General features: G+C 49.9%; 1 long non-coding RNA gene across 1 annotated transcript in view; it reads right to left on the reverse strand.

Annotated features, from left to right (window-relative positions):
* Positions 1-6: 6 nt before the first annotated feature.
* Positions 7-10,238, reverse strand: part of LOC116386013 (uncharacterized) — an 11,642-nt gene continuing 1,410 nt past the window's right edge. The window contains exons 2-3 of the long non-coding RNA XR_004212930.1: positions 8,874-9,223; positions 7-2,780 (exon numbers count right to left, since the gene is read on the reverse strand). This is a non-coding gene — a long non-coding RNA (uncharacterized LOC116386013). The remainder of the gene's footprint in view (positions 2,781-8,873; positions 9,224-10,238) is intronic.

Consider the following 10,238-nt stretch of genomic DNA (forward strand, 5'->3'; position numbering starts at 1 on the left):
CACACACACACACACACACACACACACACACACACACACACACACACTAAACTGCCCGGTAACACGCATGAGGCAACACCAGTTTGACAAGAGCAGGTACTTTCTGTTCGCTCCTTTCCTTTGAGCGCTCAAAAGTTTCCTTCAGTTTGATATGGAGCACATTTGAGGCATGAGGGGGGGGGGGGGGATATCTCCAATCCCTCCACCGCTCTGTTTTTTTATTCCACTCTCTGACAGCTTTTTCTTCCCTCAGCCAAACCTTTACTCCTTGACCTCGTTCCCTCACAGCAGGCTCCTCTCCTCACTCCCCCCCCCATCCTTCGTGACCTGTCCTCCGGCCCCGCTCCCTCCCACCTTTCTCCCCTCCATCTCCCCGCAACAGATCACAATCTGTTTACAGCCCCTCCGGCGCACTCCACAACTCTTCTGGCTCCAATTGCAGATCTATTTATACCAGACAATGCAGAAGGGCCTGGCGTCTCTTTTGATTCGGAGGCTCGGTTCGCCGAGCGTACATCCCACGGTCCGACTGCCTGAGCTCCACGCTCGTTAGGCTTAATAGACGTCACACTGAGCCGAGCCGTTTTTTAAAGCACGCAAAGAAGATGACAAGGAAGAGGAGATGTTCTGCACAGGGTTTCACAGTGAATTTAGCAGCAGGGTGGGATGAGAGGCAACAAGTAGCACATCTGTTGATGGTGGAAAATAGCTGCGGTCGGCTCACTGATTGGTCTCCGAGGGTGGGTTGCGTGAACATCCGCCTACGTTACTTTCTCTCTCTCTCTCTCTCTCTCTCTCTCTCTCTCTCTCTCTCTCTCTCAGAGTTTCGCCTCCATGCAAACTCTCGGAGATTGATAACCCTGGCTGTGAGCTCGCAGCAAAAGGCCGATTGTGATCACCGTGACCTCTTAAAAAAAAGCGAGACAGAACGCTGACAGGGCGGGGGGAGCGGGGCAGGGAGGGCGAGTCTCGCTCTGCCGAGAAAGCGAGCTCCGACTTGTCGCGGCCCTTTCGGTGACGTCGCACGGGCGGTCTGCAGCGCCTAACGGGGAGGAGACGGGTGGATGCGAGGCACGTGTGAAGGGTGAGGTGTAGGGCGTGCAGGAACAGGTCCAGGTGAGTATTTACACTGTATATGCTCGAGTCCCGTAGTCCAGTCTTCAATCCATGCAGACTGGTGAAGAATTCAGACTATGTACCACCCCTCTGTTCATTTCCTGTCGCTGTTTTCAGCACCAGTTCAACAGTCCTCAGGTCAAGGTAATGGTCCGGCGCATCGCGGGCACAGTTATTTCCAAACGACTTCCGCCGCTTCGCGCGCAAAGCCAAACTCGGGTGTTTGCCTTTGAGGCCGTGAAGCTCCCGGCAGGTGCAGCGACCGACGCTTTGCATCCCAAAAGAAACGCGTCTTTTGCATTCACGTCAAAGCGTGCAAGACTTTTATTGCATTCCCTTACGAGGAAGCAGCGTGAGCGCTCTTAGACAGGTGCACATCCAAACAGTCGGGGGTCACGCCCCCACCCCCCCCCATCAGCTCTGTATCCAAGACAACAGATTTGGAGAATATCTGATGAAGTCACTCCAGTGAATTTCAATATTTTATCAGCCTCGCCGGAGGCGCGCAGAACACAACCCCAACAACAACATGAGAGAGAGCGTGCCTCAGAAAGAAAGAAAGGATACTTTGGGTCAAAGTGAGGAAGAAGTTGTTTTCTGTTTGTTCCTCCAAAGCAACAGACCAGGCTGAGTGTTGAACAGCAGCTTCCTGCTTCCTGCTGCTCTGTGGCATCGTAGAAACACGGAGCTAAAGAGCACCAACCTACTAAATCCATTATTTTTTTTATGAAAACCATGTTCTCTGTGGTGATGAATGAAAAGCACGTCCTCATTATGGAATCAGATAATGCATTATGCATATATTACCTCATCTCTCGTTTCTCCTTCAGATTACCTCATCTCCATCTGTGCCCCTTTCATTTGTGTACTCTACACACAGCTCCGTCTCTGCTGCCTCCTGTTCCACACTGTTCGCATGGACTGGAGGTGGAGGAAGCTCTTGTAAATACAGTGCAACACTTTGTGATGTTTTTGACTTCCCGCAAAGGAGACAGAATACTTGCAGCAGATGGGGATTTGGAGAGAGAAGCTTATTTTCACCTATTATATATATTGTTTTTTCAGTCCAAGCTGTGATTTGTTTTGGGACTATCTCCGTGCCTTCGGGGACTTGCAGCAAACACATCACCAAGATATTCACAATTTACTTGTTTGTGTTTTGCTGTATATTTTTGCCGGCCATTCCTCTCGAGGCGTTTCAGCTCACAAGCGGAGCGCCAACATTCAGGCGGCTGCACTTCCATTCAACAAAATGGCACTGCATAAATCAAGCGTACAGGAGTCAGCGTGGACTCTTCTTGGGACTTATTGTAATCCACTGGCAATTAGGAAAAAACATGTTTGTGAATGTCACAGAGAACAGGTGGTGTTTAGAGTGAGGACACTTCAATTATTTAAAAAAACTGAATGGAAATCAGACACATTCTAGGAACAAGCACCTATGCATGCAAAGTTGCACAGGATGTGGTTAATATTGAAATCACGTAGTGCACACACACACACACACACACACACACACACTGTCTTTGGTTTACAGAAGCTCATGCACACACACACACACACACAGACGCACACACACACACACAGTGGCCAACCTGTTGGGATGTGGTTGAGCGCCGACGTCTTCAGAACCTCCAGCGGCTGCTCCTTCCCCAGGATCCCCTCTGTGGGAGAGAGAGCACACTCCGCTTCAAATATGGTCCGCAACATCGAGGCGAGCTTCTCCCGCGACAAAAACGTGCTAATTCAGGCGGTTGAAGCCGCGGTCCGAGCGCGCGGGCTTCAGGTCATCTGCAGAGCTGCGAGCGCACGCCACGCCGCGGCTACCGCCACCTGAGTGACTGCCCGACGCATGACCGGCTGAAGAGAGCGCGCTGTGAATGGGCGAGGTGCTCTAAAATAAGCCCGAAAAATCTGAGGGGGATGCCGTGGGAGCAGCCGTCATCAGCCCCCCGCGTGCTGGTGTGTGAGTTCGGTGCGCGAGAGAGGAGGGATGGTGGGGCTTGACTGATACTGCCTGTGCTCAGCATAGCAAATGTGGCTGGCAGAAGCAGCGGAGAGGGATGAAGGGGGGGGGGGGGCGATAGGAGGGAGGGAGGGGAGGGGAGAGAGGTAAAAATAGCTCACCCTTTTGTGTATAACAGCACATGCGGAGAACGCACACCCCAACGCACACACACACACACACATGCAGACACAAAAGACACACTGCTGTTGCCGGTCTCCTGTGTCTGTGTGCTTATGCATGCGTGTCCGTGTGTGTGCGTGTGTGTGTGTAGGCTGTAATTATAGTGGCAACATGAAAAGGCTTTTGTAGCTGCCGAGCCCAGGGAAGACATGGCTATAAAAAGCAGAGAGACAGAGAGGGGAGGAGGAGGAGGAGGAGGAGGAGGAGGACACATCGGGGGAGAGGGGGAAGACAGAGGTAAGGAGGGGAGAGAGAGGAGAGGGAGGTGCTGAGAATGAGGAGGAGGAAAAACAACGAAAAAGGCGCAAAAAAGGGGAGGAGAGGGGAGAGGATGGAATTGACATGCATCGCGGCTGCACACCAATCTGTGACTACTGACACACACACTCTCTATATGTGCATGTATTTTTTGTAATCATGAGCACCTGATCCATATACACACACACACACACACACACACACACACACATATATATATATTATGAGCACAAGGCTGGAAGACATCTGAGGCGCTCAAACATGCAATTATTCCTTTGGATGGAGATGAAAACCCATGTAAAATCCCTTTGGAGGAATAAAAGAGAGGGAAACAGGCGAGCGTCTCACTGTGCATGATCTATTTCTGGAATTCTCTCTGGACCAGACTGGCACGCACACGCACACACTTAATTAGCCATGAAGCTGGAGGATGTGTCGTGCGCTGATTGTGTGCGTGTTCCGTCTCGCACCACCTTGCATGAATGACTGCACCCATGATGCACCAATCCCTCTGAGGACTTGGGTGTGGACTCATCACGGTTGATCCTGTTCACACGAATGTCAACGCACTTTTATTCCCCTTAATCCTCTCATCGCTGCCAGATATTGCTGCCTGACGTAATAAATAAAAAAATGTAAACGAGACAGGTCAAATCTGCGGCTTCGTGGTCACGTCTCTACCTCCCCCAAAACAAACACACCAATGACAGTTGATATCTCTACATTCAAATGAAACACACGCTGCCGGGTTTTGCAATGTAAATGTGTGATGACACCTGTGGCTTGGGAGTAATTCTACGCTGGGTTTTTATTTTGCGCAAAGTTACTGGTTGCATGCTTTGCATCTCCAACTTAAGTGTGGGGGATTGGGGGGGGCGTCTTTTGTCTGCGGTTAGACAAACGGCGTATAAGCTTTCAGTCCGGACCGCACAGTTGAAACCTGAGACGCACGTGGAGGCAGCACAGGTGTGTACAAACACACACACATCAGTGAGTCGGGGGGGGGGGGGGGAAACAAACACAACCACCACACACTTGCAGAGAAGTGCCCTATGCCTTGGCAACGGGGTCCATCAATCCTGAATGTAGCCTAGTTACCCAGCAGCCCCCCCCCCCCTCTTCCCTCCCTCCCTCCTTGCTCTCTTTCTCTCCATCCTCATCTCCTCTTGGTCCCACCGGGCAAGCATCGGGAGACAGGGAGCTATAAATAGCCTCGGCGAGCCTCGGGCAGGGAGTCAGTCGGCTCGAGCTAATGCAGCTACCGCTCGCTGAAAACACGCGTGTTATGATCGGGGGGAGCGATGCAGGAGCGCTGGGCTAAACGCTGGAGCTCTCCGTCTGCTGCATTGCTGAATGTAGTTTTGTGACAGCAGAGAGAGACATGGTTGGGGAGGGGGGGGGTCCACTCCGGCCTGCATGCTCCATGTTGACAGAGGCCTTTGTTGTGTGGGAGAAATGAGATGTCTGTCTGTGCCACCGTGGCGGGGAGGAAGGGAGGAAGGATGCTCCGGCCTCATTACATTCAGCACACTTCCGTTTCTGGCTCCTTCGTCCAGGGTGACTCCGGCGAGCAAGGTGAACCCGACAGGAACAATACGATTAATCAAACACGCTCTCTCCTTGAAGAGACTTTTTTTCCCCCTCTGGGTCGCAAATTTGCTTCCCCGAGGGCAACCGGCTGACGTCACGGCGCCCGATAACAGAGCATGGGTGACCCCTGTGTGAGCCTCCGACCCTCAGTTCACGCTGGGAGAGTCGAGGAAAACGGCGGTAATGCATGGGAATGGTGTGTGAGATGCTCCGCAGCTAATATCCACACAGAGTAACAGGTGAAACATTTCATATTTGGTATTTTGGTGTTTGGCACTGTGGCGCGCCATGTCGAAAGGCAAGGACAGGGCTCCGAGGGGGCAGTGTAAACCGTAATTGCCGCCGACAGCTCGTTGGCAGAACACAGTGTGTCCCGTTTCTCGGCTGGGACCAAAGACGCGTCCCGTTCCTTTCATTAGCTCATGTTCCCTATCCGCTGTCTCTGTCCCAGTACCAATTAAAAACAGAGCTTTTCTAATGTTCCCCGCTCATAAACCCCGTCTAAAGGCCACGATGGTTTGCTGTTGGAGGGGGATGGGTGTGGCGGGATGAGACGGGTGCTGCGCCCCCATTTGCACAAGGACAAAGCAGAGCTTGTGCATGTAGGGGGTCGGCCGTTGCACAAGAGAACCCCCCCCCCCCCCCCGGTTTTGTTCTGGGATGGACTGTTTGTCATGTTCCGCCAAGTTGGTGGCACATGGGAGAGGACTGGAGAAACTGTCTGGCTGGCAGCAGCCTCTGTTCACCGGGTTCACCAAGGGTGGGAACGCGCCGCCGAGGTGCATTTTCTGCAATCTGCCACAATTTTTTTTGTAAAATCTGCTTCTGCAGGAGAGAAACAAAACGTGTCAGCACGAGCGGACGGCAGACAAAACGTGACAACGAGGCTCGGAATAACCCTCGTGCCTCGCATCGCATTGACCGCCGCTTTGTGTCGTCCCCACGCAACGAACCGCTCAGTCGTGAAGAGGAGAATCAACCCGGGAGACCCAATATAATGATTGTTTGTTCGCCATGCGTGCACATGCGCATATCATGCGTGTGTGTGTGTTTCTAAAAATAGACACAGGGATAAGCCGGGCCCTCTTTATTGCAGCGAAAACTTTTAACCCCTTCACCCCAGGATTTGAGCAGCGCGATGAGCGATTGCGTGCGTTTGGATAAGAGGATGAAAAAGGGCACGCGATGAGAGAAATGCACATTTTAATGCATGAACCATCACACACTTTGGCCTTGACAAAGTACTTTTCACTGTATTTTAAACCTACTTTTTCACAGTTTTATAGCTCAGAGGAACCACAGCCGAACTCTTCTGGACCAGTTAGGAATTATGTGTCTTGCTCAAGGACACCTTCCTCACTTTTCTCTTCCTGGGGGAAAGGGAAAGTGTTTCTCATTCACTTTTTTTTTTTTTTCCCCTCCGTCTACCAGCCAGTACAAGCCAGTGATCTTCCAGTCTTCGAGTCAGTTCCTTAAATCTCCGTGCCGCTGCTGCCGCGTTAATAGTATCTGGCAGGTGTAATAAAAAGAAAATCCATAACATGGATTTATAGGCGTCCAGAGATCCGTACTGTGCTGCGGTGTTTATCAAATGCACGGGGTGAGACCCGAAGATGGGCCGCCAAATTACTCTCACAAAGGGAGAAACATGAACATATTAGTGAAAATGAAGCTTTCCGTCTGTAGTCTCACAGTCACAACAATCAGCGTTTGTATCTATGACTCCACCACAGTTCTCTTGAACCAATGATCACACATCTAATCTCCACTATAGCGTCTCCAGGACATACTCTGCTACACCATTCCTGTTGTGTTCCCAGGCTGTATAAACTTAGAAACGGCTGCGCTTGTAACTTAGATATCGCCGAGCCTTCGAGGAAGGGAGCACCGTGTCAAGTTCACCGTTTCAGAGCCGTAAAAGGCGCTCACGCCCACACACACACACACATACACCGTGCACAACAAAGCAGCAGAAATCTAATCTGAACACTTTGTATCCTGATGCATGACGGCTTTTGATAGTGGATCTTGGTGGAATGAGCTCATTTTACATATTTGCAGAAAACAATTTAAAGTTCAAGCCTCTCATTCATTAATAATTACTTGCAGGAATGTGTGTGTGTGTGTGTGTGTGTGTGTAGATGACTCATGTGCACACCCAGTTCTTGCTCCAGTGGTAAACTTTCCTGGAAAGACGGCGCACTTCTGACTAAAACTAAAACCAAATCGTTGCCAGCGAGTGGCATTCCCCACCTGAGGAGGCCTCCACTCATCACCCCGCCTATAATGGTGCTGACACACCGACGTGAGGGATGAGTAACGACCATCTTTTTATATTCTATATTCTCCATATTCGGCTTAGCTGCTTATCAGTAGCGATTCATCCATGAGCGTGACATTTACAGACGCCGCATGCTCAACGCGTTAGCTCATTGCTAAGCACAAGTGTAAAACAAATGTCGGATCGCAAACGGAAGTGAAACAGAGCCGCGGATCTAAAAAGTCTCGTTGTTCACCACGAGAACAAAGCCAACGTTGTTTAATGACATTCATTAAAAAAAAGATGTCGTCGGCAGACAACCCCGATGCGACCTGAAGCGGCGGGATCAATTTCCTTACATCTTTTTTCCTCAAAAGAACAATTATACCAGACAAATCAAATGGATGCATCTCTTTGAACAGAACAGACAACTGACCCTGCTCATTCTCACTTCTGAAAATATCCCTTCAGGCAGCCTGACAAGCGCCACAGTGTTGCACATTTATTCACATTTCATATCTTTGACTGTCTCTCTCTCTCGTTCTCTCTCTGTGTTTGTGCACCGGCATCCAACAAGTGTGTCTCTAAGCTGTCATTCAGGACAAGCAACACCTCAAATTGACGCCCACGCGTGGCAGCACCCTGAGGACCGAGGCGGTCTCCTCTGAAGGCTTTTTCAGAGGCAAACAAGACAGTGAGAAACGGCAGCTGCTGGTATGAGTCGTCTCTCCCGGATACACAGAAGAGTCGCCGCTATTTTTGGTTTTTTTTGGTGAGAGGTGAGCGAACAGGCGTGACGGGCAGGCGGTGGGGTTTTAGGATAAGCAGGGCGTTCATTTTGTCAGCCCTGTGTGAAGAGGAGACGAGTGAAGGTGTTAAGGGACGAGGATGGCTCGTCTAATGACGACGGTTGAGCCGCGCTAATCCGAGGTTGATTTAACAATGTAATGAGATTGGCCCTCACAGGGAGAGTGAGGCGCCTTCTCTGCATCTTAGAGAACGAACACATGTGCACACATGTGCTCGGCGTACTCCGTAGTGTGCTCAGATGTTGGAGGGCCGAGGCTGCAGCTCGTTCGCTGGTTATACCTCGGCTGTGGTATTTATACCGCGCACACACTCCCAGGTGTACAAAGTAAACACGGTCAACACCGTCAGGTACCACAGCGGCCGGGGCAGGGAGCGGACCTCTTCATCTGCCAGCTGCTCGCCGAATAATTCATCAGCTCGCTGCAACACGAGCTCCTAAACTGAGCTTTGATTGGGTGTCAAAGAGGAGCGTAGACTCTCCTAATGAGCCCGGTGATGGACTTGTTCTCTCGTCCCTCTGGAGCTCATTCATATTGAATCAAGCCAATTAACAGTCATAAAGCCAGATTAAAATGTTTTATTGCGTCTTAGCGAGCCGAGGTCTGACAGACTAAAGAAACACAAAGATGAATGTGCCGACGTAGATCTCACCTTGGTGGCTGTGTGATGTCATCGCTGACAGGTCGGTCGGGTGGGCGTCCACGCCGCACGGAAGGCGAGCGCCCGGCTTGGTGTGTGTGTGTGTGTGTGTGTGTGTGCAGGAGCAGGTTTAATTTACAAGACGGCAATCAGGAAGCTGTAATCATGCCAAAACGGTGGATGTCCAGGAGTGTGTGTGTGTGTGTGTGTGTGTGTGTGGGTGTTCAGGTTGATCCAACACGGTCAATGGTCCCTTAAGGCTGGAAACAGGAAGCAAACGTCAAGCAGCAGCAGCAGCCAATCCCCATCAGGCTTTTAAATGTGGCTGCACCAATCAAAGAGCCAGATCGTTGTCTGGCAACCTATCAGAGAGGATAAAAAAAAAAGGGCCGTGAGGTTTACAGAATTTATAAAAAAACAAAAAGGGATCAGAGAAAAAGCTGTATAAGTGCATCTCTGTTAATGACACACACACACACACAGCTCATATGTATAGTATTGATCTTTCAGTGACACTAATGATGACTGTTGACTGAAGTCTTGAATTCCACTTACAGTATAGAACTGATATGGCTCATCTGTAAATGCAAAAATAACTCTACCCATCAAATCAATTATATGTTCTAAGCCTGGATTGAAATGCTGAATAAGCAAGAACAGACTTTAAAACTTATTTTTATCGACACCTTCCCAACATTTTATTTCTTGCTTTTTAATCTGGACAATTATGGACTCCTGCTTTTTAAAATACACCCCAAGTTTTGTTTTTTTTTTGGTTTAAAGTAAAACACTGTTGCCGTGCAGATCCAAGAAAACCGCCAAAAACTCAATACGACCTCAAGTTGGAGCTCGTGCTTACACTGCAAGAAACCTGTAAACCAATCGGGCAGTAAATTGCCGGTCCCGGACAGTTTCTTTTTGACTGGGGCGCTCCGACGTTGAGAGAAAATCTGGAAAAAGTCTGATGTATTACTTTCACTGTAGTCTCATGAACATGTGTACTTTACAGAGCAGGAACCTTTGATTATTCTATTTGTTTCAGAGACAAATGATCTTTTCTTTGTTTCTGTAAGTAACTATTTGGTCTTTTGGCTGTTCCTGGAAATACATTATTGTTCTTTTCTTTCTTTTCATGGGGCAGCCTGAATTCCCAGAGCCCGGAGCAGCAGTGTCAGATGTAATAACGGCTCGAGACAAAAGCATCACATCGACTTTAGAAGGGTTAAAACTGCCCGAGGGCGAAGTGTGGGGGGGGGCAGCGTGCATGTTGACGCCCTTGTGTGTGTGTGTTGGCAGAGGTCTCAGAGGTCCTCTAAAGCAGGACGGATGCATGTGTGTGTGAGTGTGTGTGTGTGTGTGTGTATTTAAAGGGGGGGG

The sequence above is a fragment of the Anarrhichthys ocellatus genome, unplaced genomic scaffold (genome assembly GCF_004355925.1).
Source record: "Anarrhichthys ocellatus isolate YVR2014 unplaced genomic scaffold, GSC_Weel_1.0 scaffold12, whole genome shotgun sequence".
NCBI classification, from domain to species: Eukaryota; Metazoa; Chordata; class Actinopteri; order Perciformes; family Anarhichadidae; genus Anarrhichthys; species Anarrhichthys ocellatus.